General features: G+C 38.9%; 1 long non-coding RNA gene across 1 annotated transcript; it reads left to right on the top strand.

The window, feature by feature from the left end:
• The first annotated feature begins 11,547 nt into the window (after positions 1-11,547).
• On the top strand, positions 11,548-18,244 carry LOC308688032. Its single transcript, XR_014029819.1, has 6 exons — positions 11,548-11,681; positions 11,863-11,927; positions 12,199-12,254; positions 12,648-12,688; positions 17,043-17,150; positions 17,698-18,244. It is a non-coding gene; the product is annotated as an uncharacterized lncRNA (long non-coding RNA).
• Positions 18,245-18,946: the final 702 nt, after the last annotated feature.

Below are 18,946 nucleotides of genomic sequence, written 5' to 3'. Positions count from 1 at the left end.
CACCGACCGGACACGTTCCAGTTGAGAAACGTGTAAACCAAGTCCACCTCCAAACTGGAAAAAAGCTCCTCAGTCCGTGGACGAGTTACTCTTTTCCAGTTGACCTGAAGACCCAACTGGCTATGTAGCACTCGAAGAGAGGGACTTGTACTGAGACTTCGACCTCTCAACGCAAGACACAGGATGGCCCGTGTTTGCGAAGGAGTGGATATCTGAAGTACACATCCTTCAGGTCCCACGCTGCAGACCATTCACGGGGATGAGCATTAGTAATGCGTACTGTGTTGTAACTTGAACGGAGGCTAGAAAAAGGGCCAGAATCAAGCACACAGATCCCTGATGGTCTAACTCACTTAAGATTGAGTACAATGAAGAACAGTCCTCACTTGGAAGCCTATCTTCATATCGGCTGGAGGAATGGCTCGATCGCAACCTTCTCCAGGAGGAAGCAACGACCGTACACACGGTAGACAAACTTCGGAACACAGATGTGAAACAAATAGGGCTGCACATGGATGGGTGCCGGATGAACTGAATCATCTTAGCCGAGTCTGATGTGGAGGCAGCAGCGAACCTCCGGGGGCAGGATGTGCCGGAAGCCCTCCATCTATGCTTGGGCAGCAGAGAACTGTTGGGCACAGCTCGCTGATCAGCCCAAACTGGGAAATTGGGGGGACCAGGAACCGAACCTTGTCTGCATCCACCATATCACCCAGGCTGAGCCAACAATGGTGCTCCTGGACCACTAAGGTGGGCATCGCCAGGCTGATCACACATGCCACGACACTCCTGCCCCAAAGGGCGAGGTCGGATGCGGTGTGGAGCTCACCTATGAGCACAGGGTCTGGGCTACCCTTGTGCATGTCCATGAGTGCCCTGGCCTGATAGACCTGTAGCAGCGCCATGGCACGCAAGAGGAGGCGGTTTGTCCACAGGCTTTGTACCCCTGTCCCCTGGAGAGGCCCAGAATAAAACAGCTGGTCGGTCCATTACAGATGGACCAGCGGGCTCAACGGCAGGCTCCACTGGCTGTGATGTGATAGAGGAGTGAGGGGCCCACAGGGTTTGGTTACCAGGCAGGGAAGCCTCATTATGATCCTCTGATCACCCATCCCACACGGTGCCGTAGCGGGCGTGGTAATGGGGACTCCACCTTCACGCATGAAGGCAAGTCTCATTCTCAACACCGCGATAGTCATATTCTCGCAATGAGAACATGAACTATCCACAAAAGCTGCTTCAACGTGCTGTATATATATATTTCCACAAACACGTGATACAGCTATTGTGACCATCCATTTGGGGGGACAGGGAACGATCGCATCCAGAAACGCACGGGTGGAATGACATCTTTTCCGCCCTCTAACCAGCTATCAACAACACATAAATTTGATGCTAAAACAGCAGTTGAGAGCTCAAAGCTCACGATCCATCGCTGTACTCGTGCTGTAGAACCACCAGCACTGGGAGAGTCTTCCTAGAAGAACACCGACACACTCGCTCGTTGTAAACAGTACTCTCCAGAAACATCAAGACCGATCAGCTCCGAAGCGAAAGACAATTGGTACGTGCATCCACTTCCGTATTTATACCTGCGCTGCGCTGCGGGGTGGGGCGTGTGATGTGATTCACGCACACCAATGTCCATTGGCTCGTTTTTACAATACTCGAAGATGACAGACTCCCTAGCGTGATCCCAATCAGTCGACACGTCGACAACGTCGAACATGACCGACTGAAAGAAAACACACAAGTAAGCGCGTTGCCAGCTTAAAAAGCAGGGAATAGATGGCCAACCCTGTCTTTATCAATGCCAAGCCATCCTAGTCAGTGTGATCATCCCAGCTATTTTCTCCTGCCAACCACACTTCTCACTTCCAGCTGTTGGTTATAGAGCAGGATCAGACTATGCTATCAGGCTGTTTAAACACTAATAGCACTCTTCTCTCTAATAATATTTTTTAGAATTAAACCTTTATTGGCACTATAAAAACATATTTACTCGCATTAGCTATAAACACTGGCACTACCAAAAAGCGAGCTGTAAACAATTAAAGTAGGCTCCAATATAGGGCCTACTCTGACACTAGCTAACATGTCAAATGCGTTACTTTCACATTTGGTTGTTTGTTTGGGTCGAACCCAAGTTCAACAGTATTCACACTGTATTTTTTTTGCGTCATAACTTAGCTTGTCTCACTTTTATACTAGGTTTTTGTACCTTGAGAAATAGCTACATTCTCTCTAATGGCATTGCGTCAATCCCGGATCTCAGGAAATGCACACTAATACACAGTTTTACTGAATAATACGTCATTGATAGGTAGTTCACTTCAGCGATTTGGATTGTGTTCATGTTAGCAGCAAACCATACCAGAGTTCACATGAACCATACCCCAGACCACCTTTTTAAAGTGGACTCAGGACAGGAAAACAGCGTTCAAATCATCCAAGCATCATGAACCGAAAATATCGAACCCGGGTGGCGGGTGCACACCAAAAGTGCTAGTATGACAGCAGTTTGAGAGTATAAAAAAAACAGTAAGTATAAAAATAAGTAAAAATAAAAACCTAAAACACACAAATATTGAGTAAACTAGATGTAGATACAAAATATGACCGCCGCTCAGGCCTGCACTGGCTTTCCACAAAAAGAAATGACGTGGAGCAATTTGGTTGTATTGCGTGTTTATGTATATGCCTAAAAAAAGTAGTAGTATGTGCATGTCTGTCTGTGTGTGTGTGTGTATGTGTGTGTGTTTGTGTATGTGTGTGTCTGTGTGTGTGTGTGTCTGTGCGTGTATGCGTGCGTACATGTGTGTGTGTGTTTGTGTGTGTGTCTGTCTGTGCATGTGGATTTGTATGTGTGTGTGTATGGGTGTGTCTGTGCGTGTGGATGTCAGCGTGTGTGCATGCTTGCGTTTGTTTGTATTCCTGCATGTGTGTGTGTGTGTGACAGTTACGCCGGTTTCACACCGCAAGCGTCAGCGGCGCGTGAGCAGCGCGTATTTTTTTCGGCGTCCATGTTATTCAATGAGTGCATTCACATCGCACGCAGAAGCGGCGCGGCAGCGCGTAGCAGGAGCAGAGCAGGAACTATGGCAAGCCAAAGTATTCATAAACGCCTGTATGGCAAGCCAAGAGGCTCAGAAATACGCCATAGATTAATCGCGTTTAAAGCCAAACGCCGTCAAATACGGCGTTTTAAACAGTATTGGACGCCATAAAATACGCCGTTGTAATTACAAACGCTGTAAAAGACGCGCGAAATATGTCAATGACGCCGTATTTGACGGCGTTTTAGTGTGCATGGAAAGCGCCGCTTTTTACGCCGTTCATCTCGCCATATGACGCCGTTTTGGTTGCACAGAGCGCGCGCTATTTTACGGCGTTTTGCTTATAGTATAATGAGACACGCCCGCTGATTTCCACAGCCAGTAAGTTTGAACTGTTCTCTCCCAATCAATGATGAACTGAGTCAGACCAGACGAATTCAGCACGGATCATTTGTGGTAATCCAATTCGTATGCTCCCAAGGAATTATTATTTTTATGTAGGCTATTAAAATAATCCAAGCTAAATAATAAACTGAAATTAAATAAAATATTAAAGAACATTCAAATCAATAAAGCAAAATTAATAGGATTTTCACATTTTAAAAGGGTGTTACATAGGGCTTAATTTTAATCGATCGTTTCACTCAGGGGAAAAATGTCAAAAAGACAGCAAAGTTTGCTTAACTTTTTCAAATACGCTGGCCAGTCAGATCCCAAACAAGCAAAAATCGTTTCCGCTGATCAAGAATGTGTAGACCATGGTGGAAACAGCAGTATAGACATAATATTTCGTTATTTCGCCATAATAAGGGGACATTCTAATCTGCATTAAGCCACATAAATCGTTCTTATAATGGTTTTCTATGGGGGGGGGAAATACTTAACGTGTAATTGCGTTCTGGGCTCATCTGATTTTTTTTGTACATAGCATAGCCCACTTTGTTATGATTTTAGTATCATAATGATTAATAAATGCACGCACAATTATCCGTGAACTTGATTTGAACAAATGCCTTTTTAACTTGTGCATGCAACATTCAGAATTAAATTAATGTGCAGCAATTTGTACAAATAGAGAGTCTGTAGGCCTACTATACTGTTGTAGCCATTAAATAAGCGCATTTAGTTTCATATTTGTTAAAATATTATAATGTTATTTTTTCCATTTATGTTGATTAATGAAAAGTGAACAGCACGAATAAGATAGGATGCGCAATATGAGACATGGAGTGGTTCAGACATGATTTTGACCACTTCATTAAGTTTTGATTTGTAGAAAGCCTTTCTTTAAAGTGAATTTCGTTTTGTATAAATTGTATCTTAATTTTAATCAATTTTTCATCAAGCAATTGCCTGTATTTAATGCCTGGATTCAAATATAATGGGCAATATAATCATGGAGGCGCCCGCGCGGTCACTTGCAATTGAGCTCATCTCATCCCAACTTAACGAAACTCAGTGTATGCCTCACAAAGGCATGAGAAATACATCAAATACACAAAGCTTGAAATGTCTTTAAACGAAATAATTCAAAATTAAAAAAAAAAAAAAAGAAAAAGAAAAAGGCTACTCTCTGATTATGTAATCCATTATGTGTATTTCTCTCAGCGCGTTCACCACGGAGATGGCGATCGTCAACTTCATCTTTGCAGCAGACAGTCAGAAAACACTAATAATAAAAATCAATGCATGCGTCACCGGATTTACAAATGCACATCTTGCTTGTTGCACGCACACATTATGTCGAAATAACGAGATATTATGTTGATATAACATTAATAATAGTCTACATCTTTTATTTGATTGTTGAATGCTGAATGTTCGGCTTGTTCAATTTAATAAAACTTTAATTGTGATCATTAAAATAACTGAATATTAAATATTTAGTGGCCAAGTTTTGCGCAGCTCCCCCTGTCAATGATTTAGCACCCACTCAGCACATGCGTTAAAAATTCTCTGGCGCCGCCCCTGCAGAGAAGCTTGTAATTTTTTTTGTTCCGTTACCAGTGTGCTCCTGAACCTCCCACTTTACAAATTAAACACTGTCACAAAACCAGTTGAGAAACAGAGAGTATAGAGTTATGGATGTTATCCTGTTTTTTAGGCTACCTGTTCACAGAAGCACTACAGGTGAATACGATGACGATGACCTATTCTATTGCTGCTATTTTACATGCAGGCTAAAACTAAACCCCTGGATTTTTTTTTAATGGGTCACAGTCACTTGTTCATTCTAATTTAATTTAATTTAAATTTACCGTAACATAATCTTTTCGGTTAATGAATGGAAGATCGCGTCGGTTGAAGGAAAAAAACACCGAAATGAATCCAGTTTGTTGATAAAAAAAAAAAAAAAAAAAAAAAACATTTCTCATTTTCGTTTAGTTTAAGTTTTTCAACTAATAGTTAGGCTATATTTTCCTTTATTTCAGGTTTATTTCGATTAGCATTTAAATGTTTTTAATAGTTTTAGATTTACTTAACTAACCCTGCCTGGGCAAAACATCGACAGAACTGTCAATTTTCCAACTCTTTCAAGCCACGAATTTTTATAAATATTCACGAATTATATAATGCCGGTCTGGGACACAATATTAGGCCAATCACACTCATCCAGGCCAATTAACCCACAGCTATTGTTGCAAGCATAATTTACATTTATTTTAAGAATAATGACTCAAATGTGGGAAAGAAATAACTAGGCTATGTTCTTTTTATTTATTCATTTATTTATTTATTTATTTATTGTCATTTGCCGAGTTTGCTCCCTTGCACCTTATGTTTTATCTTTTAAAATGACGGAAATTATTTCAAAATTCGTATTTTAAAAACGGCTTTCACTGAACTTCTATACCCACAAACGGTTGACTTTTTTCCCCAAGTCGTTTATTTCACTATGAATTGGACGATCGAAAGGGCAAAATATTTGAATCTTCATTTTACAAAATATATTGGATATAACGCCGTTGTTGTAATGTAATAATGTTAGGCTATTTAATGAATATATAATCAATGTAATATGAATAAAACACGAATTTAATTAGCCTACAAAAAGCGGAACACTATTTAATTCTGGAAGGAGAAGCTTATAGACCTACCAACAAACCTGCCACATTTTTTAGAAATGGCAAAAAATACATTCGTCTTATTTTATTTTTTTCAAATAGGCCTATTTAAAACACAAATTCATAGGGCATTATATATATCAATATTTTGTGTTATTCAGCACTTAGATGGAAATGTGCCGAGTTAAGCCAATACGACCTGGATTCTTTTCCTTGTTTAATAACTCCTCATATATGAGCATAAGAATTGGATTAAATGATCCGTGCTGAATTCGTCTGGTCTGACTCAGTTCATCATTGATTGGGAGAGAACAGTTCAAACTTACTGGCTGTGGAAATCAGCGGGCGTGTCTCATTATACTATAAGCAAAACGCCGTAAAATAGCGCGCGCTCTGTGCAACCAAAACGGCGTTTTTTACGGCGTCATATGGCGAGATGAACGGCGTAAAAAGCGGCGCTTTCCATGCACACTAAAACGCCGTCAAATACGGCGTCATTGACGTATTTCGCGCGTCTTTTACGGCGTTTGTAATTACAACGGCGTATTTTACGGCGTCCAATACTGTTTAAAACGCCGTATTTGACGGCGTTTGGCTTTAAACGCGATTAATCTATGGCGTATTTCTGAGCCTTTTGGCTTGCCATACTCCTGCTCACCATACGCACTGCTCCTGCTCTGCTATCGCGTGCAGTGTGAAACCGGCGTTAGGGTTGCCAACTTCAGAAAAGGAAAATGCGGGACAATCGTGGTTATTTATGGGAAAATGAGGGACACTCAAAATATTTGTACTGTATCACACAGTGTACGTCATTTCAGTGTCTGCAGTTAAGTTTGTGTTTAAAAGGTTATCAGACATAAACACATTTGTATTGCTTAACCTATTTATGTATTTAATTCTAAAAATAATTTTAATGTCATACATGAAAAAAGTCACATTACAAACAAACCATAGTTCAAAATAACAGCATTTATCTAAAATAGAAAGCTTTTTTAACATTATACACTAGGCTTACAGTTCAAAAGTTTGGGGTTAGTAAGATTATTTTTTGGGAAAAAAAATAAAGAAAGTAATTTCCTACTTTTATTCAGCAAGGATGCATTACATTAATCAAAAGTGACAGTTAAGATAATGTTACAAAAGCTTTCTATGTACTTTCTAAAAGCTTTAAAACATTAATAATAATCAGAAATGTTTTTTGAGCATATTATTTCCTCAGGTAGATTACATGTTTTCTTGCGTGGCTGGATGTTAGACTCAAGAACAATAATCACGTTGTTTGCATTCGCCAAAATTGATTAGCCAAAATCAAAACGTGGACAGTGAAAGGAAATTACAGTTAGCGCGAGACGAGTCCGGCTTGAAGCGGAAGAGACCAGACGGCAGAGGATGTTCGCAAATCAAACAATGATTTGTCTCAAAACAGCGATTAAAAAAAGCTGTGATTGGATGATGACAGGTGTCGGTGATCATTCTCAAGTGTCGTGGCCAGCACTGCTGCTGTTGCTGTTGTATCAGTCAGTGGTTTATCAGCTTGTCAAAAAACGGGACACGGGAGGTCACGCAAGGGACAAATAAATTAGGCCCAAAATGCGGGACGTCCCGCCTAATTCGGGACAGTTGGCAACCTTAGTGACAGTATCATCCTAAACCAGCAACCCTTCGCTCAACACCACCATCTACAGGCCGATGAGTGTACAGTCACTAAATGTGCACATAAATGAATTTATTTTATACCCCCCCCATGGATGAAATTCTACGAAACTTAGCATACCCCCAGAGTATGTCAAGTTAATCATACACATGAAATATGGTGCAGTTCTGAACATCTCAACTGAAGAGAGGGGCGATTAAAGCAGAATAATATTGCATTTTCATTTTTTATGGGAGGGGCGCAAATCACAAATGAGTGATTATGGGCTAGGTTTATGTGGGCCCTTAAGAGCAACATACCATAAACATTTCTTCATCCTCGGTGCCACGGTTCAGGTAGTTATTTAGGAAAAACTGAATTTTTTGGGTTTGGGGGGGCCCAGCGCGGGGGGGGGGGGTGGCCCCCGGGGACCAAACGAAATTTTTCCGTAAAAGTCTAGTGGGGCTAGCCTGGCTCCGCCCTCCTACGTACTTCCGCTCAATTTCATTTTCCTTCAGTACTACGTCAAGGACTGCTGTATATTCTTAGGTTTCCAGAAACAAATTTTTTGTAGGACCAATCAGCGAATAGAGGGAGTGGCTGAGAACGATGACGTTGATGTGATCACACACATGACTAGCGTCGGCCAATAGTGAGCCTACGTGTGACGTACAACACACAGACGCGCTGCTTTATCAAGACTCGAAAAGTCGTTTTTTTTGTTTGTTTTTGCGCACAAAAAGTATTCTCGTCGCTTTATAAACTTTATAAAAGACAGACATCTTATTCTAAACATAATCCTCTGATCATTCGGACGACCACACGTTGGCGATTGGCTATGGCAGATCCTGAGTGACTCTGGGCAGATCCAATAGTTTTGAACTTTAACAGAGAACCCGCCTACAAGGAAGTAAACGTTTCTCAATGGAGCGAGGCCAGACTCTCTGTACAAATGAAATGTACGAGAGTCTGGTAGAACCAGGCTATAGTGGGGCTACATGCCCACCAAATTTCATGTTCCCCGGTGTTTCGGTGTCCCTGGTATCGTTGACGAAAAATTCAGTAGACGTAGAAAAAAAAAAAAAAAAAAAAAACTTTGACAATCCCTATATGACCGCTTTCGCTAGCTACGCTAGCGGCAGTCATAAATAGTGAACTTTTAATTTATTTTTTAGCCAATGTGTTTTGTATGTATTCATTTATATTCATAATTGGCTTTCAACCATCAACTGGATTTTTTTCGCTAAGCTTGCTGCTGTGTCTTCTGGGATTTTCTCCTCGGCTAAAGGCACAAGCAATGTTGCCTTGAAATTTTGTCAAAATTACAAAATCTACTTTTTGGAAACAACCTTTGCATAATGAGCATTCTGTTCAGAATTGTATTTCTATACATATGCATCCTAACGGAAATGGAACATCATAAGTGACTTATCTGAAATGTTCTACATAGACAGCAACAAAGTTGAGCCACACAATAGCACTCCTCATGTGAAGTGCGCAGAATGCTCAACTCACATTTTATTTTAACAGAATTTTGTGTTAGCATGTTGCAAAGCTAATCTTAGAGGTACAAGATTTAAAATCTGCCATCTTTGCTTATGGTGATTTACGGTGCTCAGTTCTGCTGCCAGGTTTTCTGCCACCTGAACCTAAATGTCATGTGACTAATCGCTGATTGACTGATGGCACCTCAACAACACACACAGTCAGACTAGCAGCTAATTTAAGCTGTCGTGTCAAAGGCTGCAGACAGGGAGATATCAAGCCCTACATAAAGAACCAGTCACTGGTAAAACATCTACTTTGTGTAATTAAAAACGGACAATATCTAGGTCGCTTGCAAAAAAAAAAAAAAAAAAAGGTCAAAATACTCAGTTACTTTTGAATGGCCGTCAATGAAGAAAGATGCTCTTTGACATTAAATGCAGTTAGATCATCTACCAACAGGGGCTAATGGGTACATTATGATCAGCAAAACCTAGTACTAAACTGGGGTGCATTTCTCAAACAATAGCGTAACTCGCAGCTTTACTACCATAGTAGGCCTACATTGCATAGTCGGTAGCTACCCTAGTGAAAAAATTGTATACTTATAAGCACAATTTATTCGTTAGTACTTTAGTATAACTAAATGTATTTGTAGCACACTATAATTTGCTATTCTTAAAGTCTGTTAAATTGGAACACCTAATTTTGTAAAAATGCATTTTAGTTGTCGAAAAGCAGTCCTGAAGTTAAACTAAAGTTGTATTAAAGGGCACCTATTATGGAATTTTGAAATTTACCTTTCATGTAGTGTGTAACATAGATCTAAGTGAACAAAAACATCCTGCAAAGTTTGAAATATGAAAGTGCACCGTATATAAAGTTATTAGGTGTGTTCGACATCGGCTGCGGCTGGATGTAACCGATCGGCGAGAGTAGCCGCGTGCAGGCGGGGAGGAGCTGCAAACGGAGACGTGAAGTCGGACACTTTCTGGTTCCCGTAGTGACCGCTCACGTGGTGTTTGCATACTTTACCACAGCTGAAGTGAAATAAATGCAATATTTGCCTAATAATACACCCCAGCAAACACAGAACGTTCCCCTAACGTTCCCGTTTGGTTCCCATTTGGTTATTTTTTTGGGAACCAAACAAGAACGTTCTGGGAACGTTCCCTGTAGGTTATTTTTAGGATCTTTGTTTATAACATTAAGGGAACGTTCCCAGAACGTTCCCTGTAGGTTATTTTTAGGTTTAAATTTATAACCTAAAGAGAACGTTCTGGGAACATTCCCTGTAGGTTATTTTTTGGATATATTTTTATAACTTTAAGGGAACGTTCCCAGAACGTTCCCTGTAGGTTATTTTTAGGTTTAAATTTATAACCTAAAGAGAACGTTCTGGGAACATTCCCTGTAGGTTATTTTTAGGATCTATTTTTATAACTTTAAGGGAACGTTCCCAGAACGTTCCCTGTAGGTTATTTTTAGGTTTAAATTTATAACCTAAAGAGAACGTTCTGGGAACGTTCCCTGCAGGTTGTTATTTAATAACCTAAAGAGAACCTTCCCAGAACGTTCCCTGCAGGTTATTTTTAGGTTTAATTTTTATAACCTAAAGAGAACCTTCCCAGAACGTTTCCTTGCAGGTTTTAGGTTTTATTTGTATAACCTAAAGAGAACGTTCTGGGAACGTTCTCTGCAGGTTATTATTTTAATATCACTTAGCCTACTATTAACAGGCAGATTACCAACTGACAACGTCGTCAGTACGGTCCCCTAAGGTTATAAGATAACCAACAACGTTCAGATCTATTCGCAATAACTTTTTATTAATGATATTTTAAATTATGTTATATTTTAATTCTATATGTTTATTTAAATGCTGCATGACTTTGAAGTGTTTTAATGCGCATGCGCGTGATCAAACACTGGAGCACGTGCGCTGCTCGAGAGCAGATGGAAACGTCATCGACAACTGACAAACAACAAAACTCCCGTCTCTCGCTGTTGGTTTCACTGCTTTCAGGTAAGTTTAGACAACAAAATCTCACAAATAATACACACAAACGCCCCTGACACATTTCTTACGTGTAATTGACACGCTTCTGTTAAATATTTATTTTAAAGAAATGGTTTTATGTCTTTGAAAAAGTCCGTTAGCATCTACGCTAGCTAACCGGTTTCAAAAGACAACGTTAGGCCTAAGTTACGTTAAGTTGAGGTCTTATTTATGAAAGTTTGGGTTTTTAAACACATATTTAGTGTAGATAACAGTTTTTGATAGTTTTGCTGGTAATTTGTCAATGGGAAGTAAGCTAATTTATTTAGGCTAACCAAAAAGAATGCACTGTATTGTTAACTTAATCAGTGACGTTACTTACCAATATTGCTAAAATGTGATTTCAGAATAGCGAGAGAAAAAATAAAACTCTACAACAAGGGGTGAGTTATTGTTTAATCATGATGATAATTCCATATGCATTTATTTCACAATATATTATCTTAAGATTTGTATATATTTATCTTTTCTGCATTTCACCTCTGTTCTAGCTTGGTTCCTTGTAATAAACCTATCACATGTAATATTTTTGGCTCTGTGACAAACAGCATGTTATGTTCCTAGATCATCATGCTGTGATGGCCTGCTGCACTCCCTGTCCAAGAAAATCTCTATGAACCATATGACTAGTAAGCAAAACCACCTCAAACATGCAGTGCACTGCTGTCCAAAGGTTTGGGGTCTGTAAGATTTATGCTTTTGAAATAAGTCTCACATTTTAAAATCATTAACCCCAAGTTTTTTCAGTGAGATTGTCCTTGAGAAGCCTGTAAGCTAAATAATCAGCTAAATAATAGGCGACTAATACAATATTATAATGGTCATAGTTATAATAATTCATTTAACTATTATGATAACATGATATCCTGATGATTACTATATTTTATTTTATTTCTTTAGGTCTGTTTTGAATTATGTTGGCCAATGAGACTGACAACATACTGTCCAACTCAAAGGTATTTATGTATTTTTTTATTTTTTTTTTATTGATCAATACTGAAATTCTTTGTACTTTTAAATGCGGTTCAGGGGGTCGACAACTTTAGGCAGTTATTTTTCACAGATTTATTTATTTAATGTTTATTTGACAGGGACAAATGCATAGAACATTGCTTTATAAAAAATACAAAGTAGATGCCATGCATACAGGTTTATAGCCATGACTAATTTGCAACCCCTAGATATCTTGGGCAGCTGTGGCTCATACTCTTAGCCTTTAAAAATGTTTGAATTGATATCCCCAATGCAATATCAGGGGGTAAATATATCATTAGAGTTCTTAAAGTTATGGCTTTGCTCTTGTTACCAGATGAGATAAAATCCCTATTGTTTGGCCCTGTATTCTTCAGGACAAGACCTTGATGCCATCCACAGTCAGTAGATGAAGAAGGTGAGTTTAGCCGAATTCAGTTCTCTTTCACTTTTTTTTTTTAGCTTAAACAGACACGTGCACGCAAAATGAAGTCAAAATGGCGAGTTTCCTCTTGTCTTGTGTTTTAAACAGAAAGAAAACGGATGCGTGTCATTTATATTAGTTCTGCGCATTCGTCTTAAAGGGACAGCAGCCTAACGTACCCGCAGCTGTGTCGCCAATGGTGATCAAACATCAAAAGAGAGAATGACTTGTAGCTTTAGCAAAGATACATTAATTTTATAGTTATTTTATTTTTACACTGAAGACTGAAGGGATCCAAATTTAAGAATCTATTTCAGATATGTTTCCTTACATAACATCACGGTGAAGAATACTGATTTTAGCATTTGAGGTTTTAATTTAGATAGTATATAAACTGAGAAAGTGATTATTGAGTCTCTAGCAAGAGTCTCCTATTCCTACCAGACCTGTTTTCTCTATTGTGTTTTAAATGAGTCTTTAATGGCTCTAGCCAGTAGCTCCAAGACGCACCCTTTGTCTTAAATGGCTCTGGGATGGCCCGTGGAACCAGAGTTTCCTGGCCAGTATCAGCATTTGAATAGGTATGCTGATTAAATTGATACTGGTAAACACGCTGGGGTCTGGGGCAGGTTACCTTAACCTGTATACCTCATTTACATGCTTTGTTTGTATTTGTCTCCACCTTCAAAAAGTCCCTCCTCCTAAAATGCCTATAAGATAACATGTAAAGTTATGTTAGATCAGATCATGTTGGAAGTTTCTACAGCCGCGTACAGAGGAGTTCTCAATAAAGAATAACTTCCGTTGAACGCGATCCCAACTGTCTCCTGGTCTCTGCTTTGAAGAAAGAAAAACTTTACAACAGATGGTGCCTTGTGACCCGGATGGAGAAAAAGGAAACTCAAAGAACTGCATCTTGAAACTTCAAGCTCAAAGATCTCAACGAAGCTGACTGAGTTCCAGACTGAATCTTCTGAATCCAGATTGAAAACTTCAAGCTCCAAAAAGATCTCAAAGACTGATTTTTTTCCAGACGGAATCTTTCTCTACAAATGAAAGACTCGGTGAGTTTCACTCCATTAAAAGAACCAATGCAGACCAGTACAAATGTTTTCCTCTGCGCCGTTCAGAGAAGAAGTTAACAAACAGTTGTAGAGTTTGGTTAACTAAAGATAAGCCTCTAAAAAAGTTTTTCTTTTAGAGATGAAATTTACCCCCTGTTGTTGGCAGGGAAGATTAACAGTTACATGTTAATATTGTGTGTATGCTCTTGCTAGAGAAGACCTATCTGTAAGCTAGAGAATTAGCTTTAGAATTAGATTTAGCTTCTTGTGCTAATAAGATTGTACCCTATGTTTGCAAGACAGTAGAGAGAAGTTTTTTTAGTGTTTGTTTGTGGTAACAAAAAAATTCACAAAATGTTTAGGAAAAGTACTAGACAGATTACACCTTTTTGGACAGATAGTGAATTCAAGTCTTTGTTATCAGAGCACATGGACTCCATCGTGACTAAGCCAGTCAGATTGAATTTAACCAAGAAATTTGGCATTGATCCAGAGAAAGTGTGGTCAATTGAAGATTGCAAGAAAGTGTTGAGTGCATGTATCAGGAAGAAAAATCTGAAAGGCATCATCGGTTGTCACCGAGAATTTAGCTTATCCATTGCACAAGAACAAGCGCAGTGTATTGCTAAGTTGAAAGAACAGATCAAACAATTGCAGACTCAGGTGTCCTGTCTCAAGACAAACGTGGGCCATAACAAAGCCTCAACCAAATGTGATTTAGAAGACCAACAGTCAGAGGAAAGCTATCCTGATTTACAGTCTTTTGATAGTATAGAGGACAATGTCAATACAGATGTAAATGCAGTTGAAGTGTGCGTAGCTAGACAAAAGCCTCAGGGAAAAGGTGTTGATACAGTTCCATTTGCAACCCCCATATTGCAGCCACAAGCAATCAAAACATCTTTAGGTCCTAAAGAGATTGAGAGAATTGCTGAAAGTTTGCCATCAGTGCAAAGAAATTTTTCTGAGTTTAGAAGAGCATTGATCAGCAAAATGCGGCTCTATGATATGACTCTAGCTGAAGTCACCCAGCTAATATCACAGATCTTGACTGAGTCAGAATTCAATGATTTTGAAAGTGCTGTAAATAATTCTGAACTGCAACAGGCCAGTAAAGATGAATTGAGAGAGGAAGTTGTTAAAGTGTTAAAAAACATTGTTGGACCGAAGGTGGACTGGTCAAAGCTCACTAATTGTGTACAGAAGGAGGATGAAACTGTTTGTGAGTACACAGAAAGATTTTGCCAGACCGCTGCCGCTTACAGCGGAATTGCCGACACTTCAGAGAAAGTGTTAGGTCATAATGGTCCTCTAGTTCGTGCATGGTCCGATGGTCTTTTGTCAGAACATAGAAATGCATTGCCTTTCTTAGATCTTACATGGTCAAATAGAACCCTGCAAGACAACTTGGACAGTTTAGCTATTTGGGAAAGAGACTTTGATGTCAAGGCAAGAGTAAAAATTGCAGCAGCATCCTTTAAGGTTAACTCAGAGAAGCCAAAGAAACGCAAAAGTCCTAGAGAAGCCAGTTGTTCTTACTGTGGCAAGCACGGACATTTTGGAAAAGAATGTCGAAAAAATAAAAATAACTTAAGACAAGTTAACAATGTTATGCAGCTCTTGCTACATTTGTTTGCTACTTTGAAGCAACCCCTCCCCTCGTCACTGGACTCGTGGGTAAGCTTTTTGAGGTGTTAACAATTTGGGCTGTGATTGCTTAATCTCCCCAGTAACTTACAACAAAGATGAAAGACTTATTTTTTTTTGTTTAATAGAACAAAAGGAAAGTGACTGTCACAGCCTTTGTTTGGGGGACATTCAGAAAACTCACAGCCATAAATGTTACACTGCAGAACACTACAATCAGACCTCCATGCTCTATATGATGTCTATTAAGACTGATGTTTCACTGGAGAATGAAAATGTGCCAATTTTCTCACACACTGTACAGTGTGTGCACAACACAGGGACAGAATAGGACACGGTTCAGTGAGGGCCCTGGAAAGAACTGACGCAACAGGCGTCGGGGGCCAATCCAGGGTGAAGACACTACCTCATAGGCCTTTCCTCATTTAGTCCATCCTTACCTCACTGGTCCATAGGTGTCAAATCAATTAAGAAATAGGGAAAGAATGAAACGACAACAGTACACTCTGAAAACGAGAGAACCATTGTGTTTAAACTGCTACAACCGTAGTGTTTTGAAGAAATACTGCTCTCTGTTTTTCTGTTTTCTGTCTTACAGTGTGCAGATAAAACTTGATGGCTTTTTCAAGATCCATATGCAGCGACCGTCTCATCTGCGTATGAAGCCCCAACCTCAAGAAGACAACCAGACCCACTGCTGAACGAACTATCACAAAAGAAAATGAAAAATACACAACGCAGAAAATTCACGGACCCTAAATTGCATGTTTGTTTCTGTGTCAGCATGCAATTACAGATGAACAACACAGAGCAAGTTATATGTGCCTGTAACTTACACCAGTTACAAGAATGAACTTTATGTGTCTAAATTTGTATTTTTGTGAGAGTTTGTAAGAACTCTCAAAGAGGGGACTGAAGGGATCCAAATTTAAGAATCTATTTCAGATATGTTTCCTTACATAACATCACGGTGAAGAATACTGATTTTAGCATTTGAGGTTTTAATTTAGATAGTATATAAACTGAGAAAGTGATTATTGAGTCTCTAGCAAGAGTCTCCTATTCCTACCAGACCTGTTTTCTCTATTGTGTTTTAAATGAGTCTTTAATGGCTCTAGCCAGTAGCTCCAAGACGCACCCTTTGTCTTAAATGGCTCTGGGATGGCCCGTGGAACCAGAGTTTCCTGGCCAGTATCAGCATTTGAATAGGTATGCTGATTAAATTGATACTGGTAAACACGCTGGGGTCTGGGGCAGGTTACCTTAACCTGTATACCTCATTTACATGCTTTGTTTGTATTTGTCTCCACCTTCAAAAAGTCCCTCCTCCTAAAATGCCTATAAGATAACATGTAAAGTTATGTTAGATCAGATCATGTTGGAAGTTTCTACAGCCGCGTACAGAGGAGTTCTCAATAAAGAATAACTTCCGTTGAACGCGATCCCAACTGTCTCCTGGTCTCTGCTTTGAAGAAAGAAAAACTTTACAACAAGACTTATTTTACATTTTGATAAATCAATTTCTGTACCTGATAAGTTAGATTTAACTGAAAAACATAATGCACTGCTTATTTCAACTGTGTTTTTCTTCTATTGTATTTATCTATGCTTGTTATCTATTGTAATTTTCTATGCAGGTTCACTCTACAAAATCCCCCCAATAGAGGTTATGCGGAGCGCCCAGCGGTTGAACCGGAAAGAGGTCTAAGCATTTCCGCTTTTCACTTCCGTACACATCTGCAGCGGTAGGTGATCTCTGAGTTTACTGTTAATTTTTGCTTATTACACTAAAATTCTTACTTCTGTTTTAATTAAAATGTCACGAAGGCTAAAATATCAGAAAAGGGAACATCCGAACAGCAGTTTTTGTTGTGTGCCGGTCTGCTCTATGTCGGGGAAAATGAGTAGTACAAATAGGTTCTGTACTCATAAAGTGACGTCAACATCAGCAGTAGCATTCGCCGTCAGGCAAGTGTTATTTAAATAAACTCCTGATGTACTTACAAACTTTCCAATGCCTCGTTTAATGAGTACAGAACCTATTTGTACTACTGTAGTAGTTTGGTACCATTCTGGGCATTATTAGTGGGGTAATTTACCAGATACAAACCTGGAGCCGTTAGCGCATGCACTAAACCATACGGCTGATATCTCTAAATAAACTCTAAATTTTTCAATATTGTGCAGCACTAATATTGAGCATATCTTAAAGTGAACCTGGAATGATAATTTGTGATACCAGATGAGATGTATGTATGATAGATTTTGAACTGTACTATTTTTTTATTTCAGGTTTTCTGGGATCCCAGCGGAAGGCATCAAGGCATCAGATGTTGGCCTGGACAGATGCACCTGTAAACTACACCGACCTTTGCTTTTGCATGGATGGCTGATTATTACCATGTTCTGTGAGGGTTTCATTATAGCAAAACTGAGCACCTGTGACAGTGGAATTTGTAGGTGTAAAGTCACAGAGATTAAAAAAAAAAAATTGATAGCAGTTTCAAACTTTTTTTCACTTTCTTTCTCATAAACAACACAGCAGTTACAGGTTTTCAAATTCTTCATTGGAGGTGAGACTTATACATAAAAGGTAGAGCGAATTCGCAGGTCAGAGTTCACTAGACTTAAATATTATTTTCTCTGTTTTTTATTTGACTTCAGAGAGAGAGGCTTAATATGGGTATCCTTACCCCTATATAAAACATTCCTTTTTTGATTTGTAGTCTGAAATAATAAATAGTGCAATATAAATAAATGCAATGTAGTGTTTTGAAATATATAAATTTTTCTATACACATTGATGCTGAAATATCTGAATAAATACATGATACCAGCAGCGCTCGTGCTCATATCTCCTACAGCTTGTGATCCCAATTGTGATCCACAATCCCACCTCACTCTTTTCATTTGCTCCAGATGAATATTAATGCCATTACAGGGCTTGAATTTTGGCATGGGATTGTGTGTCCATGTAACGCGTTGTCTTTTAATTTTCTTGTTAAATTTGCAGATGGTGTTGGGAGTTTAAATGTTTTGAGCGGAGTGAAGATTGGCACATTCATGTATATTGTATATAAATGAATACTTTTTCAACTTTATAGCCAAAGTTATAGGCTACAGTTTGCAAAAAGATCGTTTTAATTAAAATGTTTGTGCAGTTTTATTTGAAATATTTTCATGTTTGAAATATTAAATGTAAATTACTGTTCCTGAATACATTTTGCTAACGCTGTTTTTAATGACTTATTTTAGGTTGATAATTAAACAATGAATAAACAAAAACATGGATTGTGTGCTGATTTATTTATTTAATACAAACTGATTGATTTACTTATTAGTGATAGTTTCTGTAAATTCAATTTATTGTAATAATATATTCATAGGATTCTTAAGTGTTTGAACAATAAACAATGTAGAATATGTTGTTTGTAGACCTACAATTTGTGTACAGGCATATCAGGATGTGTAGACGTTAGGAGAACGTTCCGGGAACGTTCTGGGAACCTTTCGGGAACGTTCCCCTAACCTTCCGGGAACG

This window comes from Scardinius erythrophthalmus (genome assembly GCF_964197995.2).
Source record: "Scardinius erythrophthalmus genome assembly, chromosome: 3".
Classification (NCBI taxonomy): domain Eukaryota; kingdom Metazoa; phylum Chordata; class Actinopteri; order Cypriniformes; family Leuciscidae; genus Scardinius; species Scardinius erythrophthalmus.
Note: the sequence above shows the minus strand (reverse complement) of the source record. Positions and strands in the feature narration are given on the sequence as shown.